The sequence below is a fragment of the Pleurodeles waltl genome, chromosome 6 (assembly GCF_031143425.1).
Source record: "Pleurodeles waltl isolate 20211129_DDA chromosome 6, aPleWal1.hap1.20221129, whole genome shotgun sequence".
NCBI classification, from domain to species: domain Eukaryota; kingdom Metazoa; phylum Chordata; class Amphibia; order Caudata; family Salamandridae; genus Pleurodeles; species Pleurodeles waltl.
In genome coordinates, this window is record NC_090445.1 from 1311504706 (window position 1) to 1311517596 (window position 12891).

The following is a 12891-nucleotide window of genomic DNA, read 5'->3' on the forward strand; positions in this document are numbered from 1 at the left end:
CATCTGACCAGCCTGCACACACCTCAACACCCAAGGGCAGCTCATCCAGACACAAGCACCACAGATCCCACAAACACTCACCCAAGCAACACACAGATGCAGACATCCCAACAGTCACTACCACCCCTGTGTCCCCCTCCTCCTCGTCTCCCTCCTCCCTCCCTGTGACGTCTCCACTCACACCTGCATGCACACCAACATCAGCCAGTGCTTCCATCACCACCACACCCTCCTGTACAGTCCGCACGCGTGCAGTCACCACCCCCTCTGCCATTTACACGTCCCCTGTGTCCTCTCCCACTGTGTCTGTCACCACCCCTTCCAAGACACACAAACGCAGGCAGACACCCACCCAACAGACATCCACCTCACAACAGCCTACAGCACCTGCACCTTCACCCAATGACAGCACACCTGACTCTCCTACAACCACATCCTCTTCCTCCACTTCCATCTCCACTTCTCCTACCTTTTACCTTGGCCCTAAAAAACTTTTCCTGGCTAATCTTGACCTCTTCCCCTCCGATGACCTACCCCCTCCAACTGCAAAGAGTCCCAAGAGCACCACAGCCACCACCAGCCCAACTTCGGGTGTCACTGTTGTGCATGGGTTCTGGAGCCCACCCTTTGCCAGCAGTGACACCTCCATCAGCAGCAAGGACACATCCAGCCCCCCCCCCCGGCAAGAGGACCAGGAAACACAAGGGCCGCCGTGCGAAGACTGACACGGCTGCCCCCAAGGAGCAGAGTTCGCCCACTTCACCAGCCACAACGTCTAGGGGAGGCAAGGACCCGAGAGCCCCATCTAAGGAGCGTAAGGGCAGCAGGGCGGAGACGTCAGCCAGCAGGAGCGCGGAGCAGGTGGGCCCCACATGCCACATCCCAGCTGTAAAGGAGGACACCAAAGGGCCCAGGACTCCGTCACCGAAGGGCCCAGGAACATCACGGCCGGAGGGCGTCTGAGCACGGAGTCCAGGCCAGGTCTGGCTCCCTTGAACCTACTGGATGTGCACCGCTGAACAGGGCCCGCCGTGAAGATAGGCACCGCTGAACAGGGCCCGCCGTGCAGAAGAGCACTGCTGAACAGGGCCCGCCGTGAAGATAGGCACCGCTGAACAGGGCCCGCCGTGAAGATAGGCACCGCTGAACAGGGCGCGCCGTGAAGATAGGCACCGCTGAACAGGGCCCGCCGTGAAGATAGGCACCGCTGAACAGGGCCCGCCGTGCAGAAGAGCACCGCTGAACAGGGCCCGCCGCGCAGAAGAGCACCGCTGAACAGGGCCCGCCGTGAAGATAGGCACCGCTGAACAGGGCCCGCCGTGAAGATAGGCACCGCTGAACAGGGCCCGCCGTGAAGATAGGCACCGCTGAACAGGGACCGCCGTGAAGATAGGCACCGCTGAACAGGGCCCGCCGTGCAGAAGAGCACCGCTGAACAGGGCCCGCCGTGCAGAAGAGCACCGCTGGACAGGGCCCACCGTGCAGAAGAGCACCGCTGAACAGGGCCCGCCGTGCAGAAGAGCACCGCTCCGCTGGGCCCTTCCTGTCAAGCACCGCTCTGCTGGGCCCTTCCTGTCAAGCACCGCTCCGCTGGGCCCTTCCTGTCAAGCACCGCTCCGCTGGGCCCCGCCGTCTCCAGCACCGCTCCGCTGGGCCCCGCCGTCTCAAGCACCGCTTCGCTGGGCCCCGCCGTCTCAAGCACCGCTTCGCTGGGCCCCTTCATCTCAAGCACCGCTCCGCTGGGCCCCACCGTCTCAAGCACTGCTCCGCTGGGCCCCTTCATCTCAAGCACCGCTCCGCTGGGCCCCGCCGTCTCAAGCACCGCTCCGCTGGGCCCCTTCATTTCAAGCACTGCTCCGCTGGGCCCCTTCATCTCAAGCACCGCTCCGCTGGGCCCCTTCATCTCAAGCACCTCTCCGCTGGGCCCTGCCGTCTCCAGCACCGCTCCGCTGGGCCCCGCCGTCTCAAGCACCGCTCCGCTGGGCCCCGCTGTCTCAAGCACCGCTCCGCTGGGCCCCGCCATCTCAAGCACCGCTCCGCTGGGCCCCGCCGTCTCAAGCACCGCTCCGCTGGGCCCCTTCATCTCAAGCACCGCTCTGCTGGGCCCCGCCGGCTCCAGCACCGCTCCGCTGGGCCCTTCCTGTCAAGCACCGCTCCGCTGGGCCCCTTCATCTCAAGCACCGCTCCGCTGGGCCCCGCCGTCTCAAGCACCGCTCCGCTGGGCCCCTTCTTCTCAAGCACCGCTCCGCTGGGCCCCGCCGGCTCCAGCACCGCTCCGCTGGGCCCTTCCTGTCAAGCACCGCTCCGCTGGGCCCCTTCATCTCAAGCACTGTTTATGGTTCACTGTGCCCACCATGCCTCCTCCTTGACCAGTGGAGACTGTTATCCACTTGAGAGACTGTGGCTTTGCACTCCCCAGGATGGCAGAGTGGGCAACCCACCCACTGTAGAGACTTGAGAGACTGTGGCTTTGCACTCCCCAGGATGGTACAGTGGGCAACCCACCCACTGTAGAGACTTGAGAGACTGTGGCTTTGCACTCCCCAGGATGGTACAGTGGGCAAGCCACCCACTGTAGAGACTTGAGAGACTGTGGCTTTGCACTCCCCAGGATGGTACAGTGGGCAAGCCACTCACTGTAGAGACTTGAGAGACTGTGGCTTTGCACTCCCCAGGATGGTACAGTGGGCAACCCACCCACTGTAGAGACTTGAGAGACTGTGGCTTTGCACTCCCCAGGATGGCACAGTGGGCATGGTGGCCCCTTCGTGGATCTTGCGTCGTGGACTCATGTGGCTGTGGTGCCCCCCCCTTCCCTTCCCCCTGAGGTGCCTGTAGTATTTTCATCAGATGCCCCTGCAGTGTTCTCTCCAAAGGACTCAGGTCTCCTGTGTGGGCTTTGCCCTTGTGTCGCTACACTGTAGCCCACGGACTGTTCCATTTGACTTGGATGTAGCGGACTAATTGCCTCGGTTCGCCATGGCAGTGTGTATAGTATTATTTTGTTATGGATATTTTGCATAGTTGCCGAGACGTCTTAGAGTCTATTTTTTATATAAAAATTTGGTTCACAATTTAATTATGTCTTTGCATTTTTCATGGGGGTTTGGGTGGTGTCACTGTGCATTGTTGCTCTGCATTGGTGTGTACATAGTTTGGGGGGGTGGTGGTCGCATATGTGTGTGCCCGTAACCTTTCCTCCTCCCCCCTCCCGTGTGTCATAGGTGCAGTACTCACCGTTGTCGTCTGCGCCGGAGTTCGTACTCGTGGTAGATGAGCAGGTAGACGAGTGCAGGTAGGATGTTTAATTCGGGTTCCATGCTGTCCTCCGTACTCGTGGAGTGTGTTTTGGTGAGCGTTTTCCCGTCCGTAGTCTGTTTCCGCCGTGTTTTTATCGGCGGGGCTCCAGCCCCGGAAAAGGTGGCGGATTGGTGAGTTGTGATAGTGTGGGCGGTACATTGTCTGCCGCCTGCCTGTTGGCGGTGACCGCCGCGCTGTTTGTCTGTACCGCTGTGGCGGTCGGAGTGTTAATGTGGCGGGCTGTGTTGGCGGTTCCCGCCACGGTCAGAAATCCATTTTTTGGACCGCCGGCCTGTTGGTGGGTTGGCCGCCGCTTTATCACCGACCGCCAGGGTTAGAATGACCCCCTAAGTGAAGTTTCTTATATTTGGAATTTTGATTTCCTAATTGCGATTTGCATGGAATCCCAATTCCAAATGTTCCTACATGCGGCCGTTAATTTGTTAACTCATTAAACCTAGATCCGTTACCACATATAGGGGGTCATTCTAACATTGGCGGGCGGCGGAGGCCGCCCGCCAATGTTCCCCCGTCAAAATACCGCTCCGCGGTCACAAGACCGCTGAGGGTATTTTGAGATTTGCCCTGGGCTGGCGGGCGGCCGCCAAAAGGCCGCCCGCCATCCCAGGGCAAATCGACCTTCCCACGGAGCCGGCGTAGTGGGAAGGTGCGACGGGTGCAGTTGCACCCGTCGCGTATTTCAGGGTCTGCTTTGCAGACACTGAAATACTTTGTGGGGCCCTCTTACGGGGGCCCCGCGGCACTCCCTACCGCCATCCTGTTCCTGGCGGGAGACCCGCCAGGAACAGGATGGCGGTAGGGGGTGTCAGAATCCCCATGGCGGCGGAGCGCGCTCCGCCGCCATGGAGGATTCACAAGGGCAGTGGTAAACCGGCGGGAGACCGCCGGTTTACCCTTTCTGGCCGCGGCTGAACCGCCGCGGTCAGAATGCCCTTGGGAGCACCGCCAGCCTGTTGGCGGTGCTCCCGTGGTCGGTGACCCTGGCGAATCGACCTTCCCACGAGGACGCCGGCTCCGAATGGAGCCGGCGTAGTGGGAAGGTGCGACGGGTGCAGTTGAACCCGTCGCGTATTTCAGTGTCAGCTTTGCAGACACTGAAATACTTTGTGGGGCCCTCTTACGGGGGCCCCTGCAGTGCCCATGCCATTGGCATGGGCACTGCAGGGGCCCCCAGGGGTCCCGCGGCACCCCCTACCGCCATCCTGTTCCTGGCGGGAGACCCGCCAGGAACAGGATGGCGGTAGGGGGTGTCAGAATCCCCATGGCGGCGGAGCACGCTCCGCCGCCATGGAGGATTCACAAGGGCAGTGGTAAACCGGCGGGAGACCGCCGGTTTACCCTTTCTGGCCGCGGCTGAACCGCCGCGGTCAGAATGCCCTTGGGAGCACCGACAGCCTGTTGGCGGTGCTCCCGTGGTCGGTGACCGCCAGGGTCAGAATGACCCCCATAATGTTCAGGTTTTTTTACATCTGACAATAGGAGAAATTCTTAAAATCTGCACTCAATCTGAGCACAGGAAATGAAGTGAGGAACTCAGAGAGGCATTTTGGGGAAAAAACTGCAATCATCCACTTGAGATAATTCTGAGTAGGCCTAGGGGACATTTAAATTACAATGGTGTAATTTCAGGAATTTTGTGTGAAATACGTAAAATGACACTTTTAAGCCACTTCACATAATTACACACCATTTGTTGTAAAAATGTACAGAGAATGGTTCAGTTTGTAGAAGAAATGTAAAGTGAGCGCACAGCAGAATGCAAGCAGATGTTATTTGTGGTGCGTTTTATATTAGGGTGTGTGAAGTTTGCTCAATCTTTTGCATAATTAGGAGAAATTATGACAAAAAAAGCACACGTAATTATGGAAAATGCAAATCATTCACTGCAAGCAATATTGTAGCACTAGGATGCATTTAAACAGCACCACGAACATCAGCTGCACACATTCTATTGTTCCTGTGAGTGTAAGATACATTTTAATGCAAATGCTGAATAATTACATGAAGTGGTGTAATTGCATAATTTTAGGAACATAACAAGAAATTCCAGAGACTATGCAAATGATTCCAGAGTAATTAAAATTTAACTCAGGCATAGTTTAAATGTTTAAGGTAATAGGATGAGATGACCCTGTGCAAGCTGCCACAAGAAAAGCCAGTTACCTAATCTGGATTTAATTCTGAGATTGCTGCCAGACCCAATTGAAGGGGTTGTTATCTCATTTCACACCTTTTTTCATTGATATCAATAGAGATTTGTGAACTTTTTTGCCTTTGGATATTCTTCACAAAACATGAGGCCAGTAAGAGATATCTGTGAACTATAGAATTTCATCTTATCCAAGGTGCTTTATTGCTTATATCTTTTGTAATACCAATAATTTTGCTAGCTGGAGTGTTTTCCTGTACTAGTCCTATAGAAGAAGAGATATCTTCTAGTGATTCCCCCAAAACTATTATTCCTAAGAAAAGTGGTAAATTAGATGAGAAAGCATTACACTTAGATGTATATAGCAGAGATTATTCTGCAAATGTATATTTCCACTTATACAAATATGTACATACTACGGAGGCGAGGGGTTACTATGTATGCACTCAATTGCCTGCTTCTGTTTCAGAAGGCATTACTTATCATATTCCCATGACTTATGGGATTTCATGTAGTCTTTTGCTGAGCTTGTTTTTTGGGACAGGATATTATCAGTATTATTTTTCAAACTATGATTTAGTTCTTTCATGGATCCCAATAATTGATCATTTGACCAGACTTCCAGCTTCCTTGAAAATAAAAATAATTGCAAGACTTTTCAAGCCTGTTTCCACTTTAGACACAGTTTATGCACACCGAAACAATTTAACTTGTATATTATCAGATGTTGAGAAGAAATTCCTGAATTTAGTTGAGGACAGAAGAGGAGGGTTTGGCAGCCAGCTCACAGTTAGGTGAGCATTTCCGGAGTCAAAATAAGTGGACAAAGGAAGAAATAGAAAATCAGTTAGGGAACTTAGCTGCTTTAGCTCTAGACTGAGGACACAAAAGAAGGTTGTGCCTCTGAATGGAAAGATGTGAGACTGATAATGTGTTTGTGGTAAAGAGTGAATGTGAATACACTTTTGAAGTTTGACGACGCTATAAGTTGGATTTGGATGGAGAGGACACTGTTATCCTTAGAGTGTATTTTGTTTTTGGAAAACATGCTTATTTCAGATTGCCGAAAGGATGGTATGGTACGTGTTACTTCACGATTGTTTTTCCCAAAATTTATCATGTATAACATTTTGCCGATCCTGTTTGGTTTCAAGGTTCTAGATCTAAGGGAGGTGTGAGTACAGGAGAGCTGGTGGGAGACATCTTTGGCACTTTACTCCCTTCTGTGGGAGTGGATTTTCAATGATTTGAGGATTAGAAGGTTGTCTACTAAAGTAGATAAACCATCCACTAGTACTTCTGTAGAGTTACTTGTTGTAAATTCTGAGATGATAGTGATCAGATCGATGGCTTTATAAAATCAACTTTCAATAGACATGTTGGTCGCAAAAGAGGGCGGAGTGTGTCAGATGCCTAAGGTCCAACACCATTGTACTGTCATTACGGATAAAAGTAAAGATTTTCAGACGTTTTTCCAGAATATTTAATGGTTGACAAAAGATTTGGACGAGTTGGAAGTGACTGGTACATGGGAAGCGAATGGAGATGGATTTTGATCTAAAGGCAGATGGTTCAGAAATTTGGGAAGTGGAATTGTAGGTTTCATGTTGAGACCATTTTTGATTATTTTAATATTGGGAATAGTTCTGTTAGTTGGAAACAACATTTTCAGAGAACTGGGGATTCAGCAAGGTAGAAAGAGAAAGAGAACAGACAATGAGTTGGAAGATAGTCAGTGTAAATGTTACAATGACATGAAACATTTGGGAGAATCCAGCAAAAGTTGTTTAAAATGACTAGGTTTTAGAGACTCTCATTCAAGAATGAAGTGGGGTTGTGATGACGTTACACGTCATCAGAGGGAGGGTTGAAAGAGCATAACGTGGCTGTGAAAGTGCACAAATAATTTAATGTTTTGTGAATGTCACATTTAATCAGAATTTGCAAGAACCTCTATGTTATAGTATTTTAGAAATGTTATTCTTTATAATCTTTTATATTACATTTAAAACATATAGAACTGTAAGTATATTCATTTTCATTTTAGTTTGGTCGACGTGAAGGCAGAATTAGTTTTGTGTGTTCTAATCTTCAATGTGAAAGCTTGTTTTTCCAAAGCTGTAGGTGCCGAAGTTAACAAGGCAAGAGGTAAAAGAGTGATAAAAGTGCTTCAGGATGGAAGGAGTATCCTGGAATTGACAGCTATCGCTTCTAAGATTCCTGAATGCGAGAGTAAACCAAGGTCTACTGCCAAAGGCTTCGCAAGACTGAAGTGTCAATTGTAATTGATTTGCAGTTTTCATTATCAAATGAGAGCTTTGGTTAAAATGTCATCACACCTGGAAAAAACAAGATTTAAGTGTTGTTTATTTGGCAAGAGATTCAGAGTTTCTTTGCCCATTGCTCAGAGCAGACCTTTTGATGTACAGACCTTATACTTTCTATGTGGCTTTATGCCACTGCACCTCTCTTGAACAGAATCTTCTACCAAGTTCTGTTCGCTAACCTTTCTCAGATATTCATTTTGTATAAGAATAGTTTAGGAGCAAGATTCAATGGTTAAAATCTAATTTTAGAATACAGACATCATGTACTTTTCCTCTTTTTCTGCATTGTTGTTATTGAAAACTTGGGGGGTCATTCTGACCCTGGCGGTCCAAGACCGCCAAGGCCATAATGACCGCAAGCACCGCCAACAGGCTGGCGGTGCTTTTTTTCCCATTCTGACCGCGGCGGTAAAGCCGCGGTCGGACCGCCGGGGCCGGCGGTTTTCTGCCATTTCTGCCCCGGCGGCTATAATCCGCCAGGGCAGCGCTGCTTGCAGCGCTGCCCTGGGGATTATGACCCCCTTACCGCCAGCCTGTTTCTGGCGGTTTTCACCGCCAGGAAGAGGCTGGCGGTAAGGGGTGTCTTGGGGCCCCCTAACAGGGCCCCGGCCAGCTTTTCACTGTCTGCCTAGCAGACAGTGAAAAGCGAGACGGGTGCAACTGCACCCGTCGCACGGCCGCAACACTGCCGGCTACATTCAAAGCCGGCTCCTGTGTTGCGGCCTCATTCCCGCTGGGCCGGCGGACGCTAACTTGGTTAAAGCCCGCCAGCCCAGCGGGAATGTTGGAATGGGGTCTGCCTAAATTCGGCCGCATGGCTGCCGAATGGCGGTTTCCGCCTGGCGGCGGCTAAGGTTGGAATCACCCCCTTGGTCTTTTATATGTTGCTTTTACGTATAATTGTGCAGTGCCTTAATCCTCCATTGAGGATTTTGTATATCTATACTATGGTTTTGAGACTCCACTTATTTAGCTTTGGCTTCCAGTCTATAATAAAGCACTTTGAAACTTTAATTTGGACTCTTAGGTCTAATGTGTTACTATTGAGTTGCACTGTAATTGATTTGAATAATCTGGTAAAATCTTCTCCTCACCCTGTAGAACAGTGATGAAAGATTCATCAGACTCCCAGATCAAGAAATAGGGCCCGTGCTGGATCAGAGACTAGGATCACCTTTTGATTTCTCCAAATGAACAAGGAATCAAAGACACATTTGTGAATCTGTTACTCCATGGAGAACCAAAAATGTTTTAATGAATTTGTACTTAAATGAGGTGAGTGAATCTACCTGAATAGGCCTGATGACAGCCACCATTTTAGTTGTGTTTTGTATCTATATGAGTTCAGAATTATATTTGGCTTTAATCATTTTGTGTCTATTGTAAGCATATCTCTTGTTATCAATCTGTTTGAAGAGGACTTAGTTTTGTAGAGGTGTTGAACTATCAGTTTTTTACTTTTTTCAAATATGTAAAACTATGTTATAATGTAGAAGAAGCGGCATTGATTGCTCCGAAACATGTTGGCTGAAGTTTGTCAAGCAAGTGGAAGGCAATACTAATCAACGCCAGATTTGGAAAATACTATATTTTTGTATTAATATGTTCATATTTGTATTGTTCTCAAATAATATCACAAATATATGTTGAATCAATAGAGATTAACACTCAAAATAAAATAAAAGAATCATAAAATGTTACTTTGGATTAATTTAAGTTCATGACAAATATTAGTATGATAGTTTAAATGTGTTCTCTACTGAAAAATTGACATGTGGGTGCATTTTGTACTAAGATATAACGTAAAATGATGAATTCCCATTTCTCATGATTTTGAGTAATTTTGCCATCATTTTGCAAAATTAAGCGAAAGCCAATTACGTGAATTTTGCACACCCTTAATTCTGAGATACTGTGTTCTTGATTTGCACTCAATGATATCCCATTATTGAGGCATCCAGAGTTCTTTCAAAGCACTTCTGCCTTGGCCCAAAGTACACCTGTGTGGAACACTACTGCAGTATCCAAATAGCTCTCACATTGGAGACCTAACATGATGTACAGTGCACCTGGGTATTCCAACTTTTTTATCTCTGGGTACCCTGACCCCCTTGCCGTACGCCCCATTCGGATTACAGTGAGAGAGTGCAGGTTTGGGAGCCCTCTTGAACCTTGACAAAGGTTAAAGTCACCACTGGCCAACATATCTGAAAACTTCAGGGCATATTTATACTCCCCTAGCGCCATCTTGTGCCACATGAACGTCATTATTTTTTACAATAATGTGGCCCAATGAGGCTGAAATCCCTGCTCTGTATTTACAGAGTGGCACATTGCATGCTTTGAGCTTCTCTGTAACCCTTTGGGCTATATTATGTCTGCATCAGGCATAATGTATGCAAAGGGGCCAAAGAAATTACGCAAGGAAATCTATAAGATTTCCTTTTGCCATTTTATATGGCACTTTTAATGCCTGTTCAGAGCTGGCATTAAAAGGGGGCTTCCATTCTTTACAATGGGCCCCCATGTACTCTGCAGAAGTAGCACCAACACTTCAGCACTATTCCTGCAGAGTACATCAATAGCATCACATTGAATGACACTATTGCCTCTATCCTGCGCCATGGCGCACCTTATTTTAAATATGATACACACATGGTGGTGGTAGGGGGGTGCTAAGGGGCACAGGGAAAGTGGCGCTCTACTTTCCGTAAATCCCGTACGTGTGTTATTAATTTACTAAATCAAGAAAATTGCAACATTTAAAACCAAAGAAGGGATAATATATTGCAACCACACACCAGAAGGGTGAACATTGTCGTTGTTGGTCACCCTCTCCACCAAGCGGGATACCTTGCAAGTAACACAGTATGCTGAGTTACCGTTTCTTTTTCACTGTAAATGGCACTACAATGTACTTTGCTGCCTTGATCCCTTCATTCTCTTTATTCATTGGTGGCATATCCCATCCTGCTTTATGAGCCGCTGCTTACAATCATTCCAAGATCTCCACCAAAGTTTCTACTGGCAGGAGTTTAGATAATGTAATAACAAAAAAGAAGTAGTCAATGATGCCCAGCTCCCAGTTTGGCTTCTTTGAACCATTAAAATGAAGAATTTACATGAACCTGACAAAAACAAAAACCTGAGCCATTGGCAATCCCAGAAAAGAGAACATAGATTTTTCCTCCAAAAACTAGTGCTTAATTTGAGCTGGGGGGTTTCTGGTGTTCGACACCAGCACTTAATTGTCAACACCGGCTCTTATGACAGCTGCCACTTGGTGGCTCTGTTTGTGTAATTTAGAGATGAACAGAACAACAGTTTTTCCTTACGTCAATATGCATTAAAAATAACTAATAACTGCTGCTGAAGGCATTCTTATAGTTTTGGGGGCCACGAAGTATCTGAATTATCACACTTGTAGGAGTGTGCTGGTTAGTAGTTATGTAGGTTCTTTCATTTGTAGCAATGCAAGTGGCCATAGGTGGTGCAGGCTGTGGTGGCCCTCTGATGTGGCCCCTCATACTTTTGTTTTTTTGACAACTTAAGCACTGCCAAAAACATGTGCCCCAAGTGGGGGAGAGTAGCCAACTACAGGTAAGACCAGTTCATAAGCTCCCAAACAGTATCCCAGTTACGGCTGCCTGGTGTTAAGTTGTCATCTTCAAGAACGCCTTCATTTACTCCATTCTTTAATGCACAAATCGTTTTTCTACCACTCTGAAGTCCACTATGAGGAGGGGCAGAAACCTTCCCTGGGAGGGGCACCTATGATTGAGAGCCATCCAACAATGCCCAATAATGCAAGCCTGGACACCTATTGTGTGCGGGTTTCCAGCCAAGAAGCAGAGGGCTTCCCCCAAGACCCATAAAACACATATACATTCAAAGGTTCTGCTGCACTTCCTAAAGTAAATAGAAAAGAAAGAGTGATTTCAAAATAACACATGTACGCATAGCAACGCCTGGGCAGTGAGACATGTAAGTCGGGTCAGCTGTATTCTACTAACCCTGGCCAAATAGTCCATGTTCTTTTTTTCTGGTAGATTACCCATTTACTACAATTGTGAATGGCAAAATGCTCCAGACCATCTTTTTACTAGAGGGCACTCTTGCTAGCCCTGCAGTGGTGTAGCTGTCATTGATGCAGCAGATGCAGTGATGTTAGGGGCCAAATGGCACCCAATTATGGCCACCCTTTTACTACCCAAACAAGGAACATGTGACCTAACTTTCCTTTCTTGTTTTAGGAACCATTGGACCCAGCAATGCCATTGTGTGCTGAACTATAGAGTCCAGCTGGACTCAGACTAGTTTTTTGAGATGACGTGTTTCCATCAGTCACTCCTTGAGGGCTGGTTTCCACACTCACCCCACACGCATCCATCACAGGTGTTGCCGCCATGTGACCCTGCAAATAAAATAGTCCAGACGCACATGCCCGAGGCCAGTTACTGCAACCACATCTATGTGCCTGTGCCATACTTTTAGTAGCATGAGGACCTAGGGCCCCCAACACTACCATGATGATGACGAGCGGGTCCAATCCTGCATGCATGTTGGCAGCACCTCTACTATAATTCGTGAGTGGAAGACTAGCATTCTCATAAGGCACCCCCGTGCCCACTGCTAGCATGACAGCCACCCGGCAGGACACTGGCGTTCCCGGTGAACGACTGCAGCTGACCGCATGCTGATGCTCACACAGCCGTAATGTCAACCAGCCCTGCAGCACAAGGTCAGTCAACACTAGAAAAGATGAAAGCGTCGCAGCAATCACCAAGTTTGAGGTGCCTCCACGCTGCTGAGAAACTGCACCAACAGTGAAATGGCCGACGTGCCCACAGAGAAACAAGAGTAGATTGGCCTGTGGCGGCATCCACGGTGAGTGTCATCCCCAATACAGCCTTTCAAGAGCACCCATAAGGAAAGTGGCACAAAGCACTAGGAAGGCTGCTGTTGCCCGAATTTGAGCACTAACTGAGTTGTGCATTGCGACCCAGGCAGGACTAAAATGGGCTGCTTTACATACATTGATTTCATGGCCCCCTCTCTGTGTCTGCATCTCCAGTCCTTGCGAGAACACTGAAA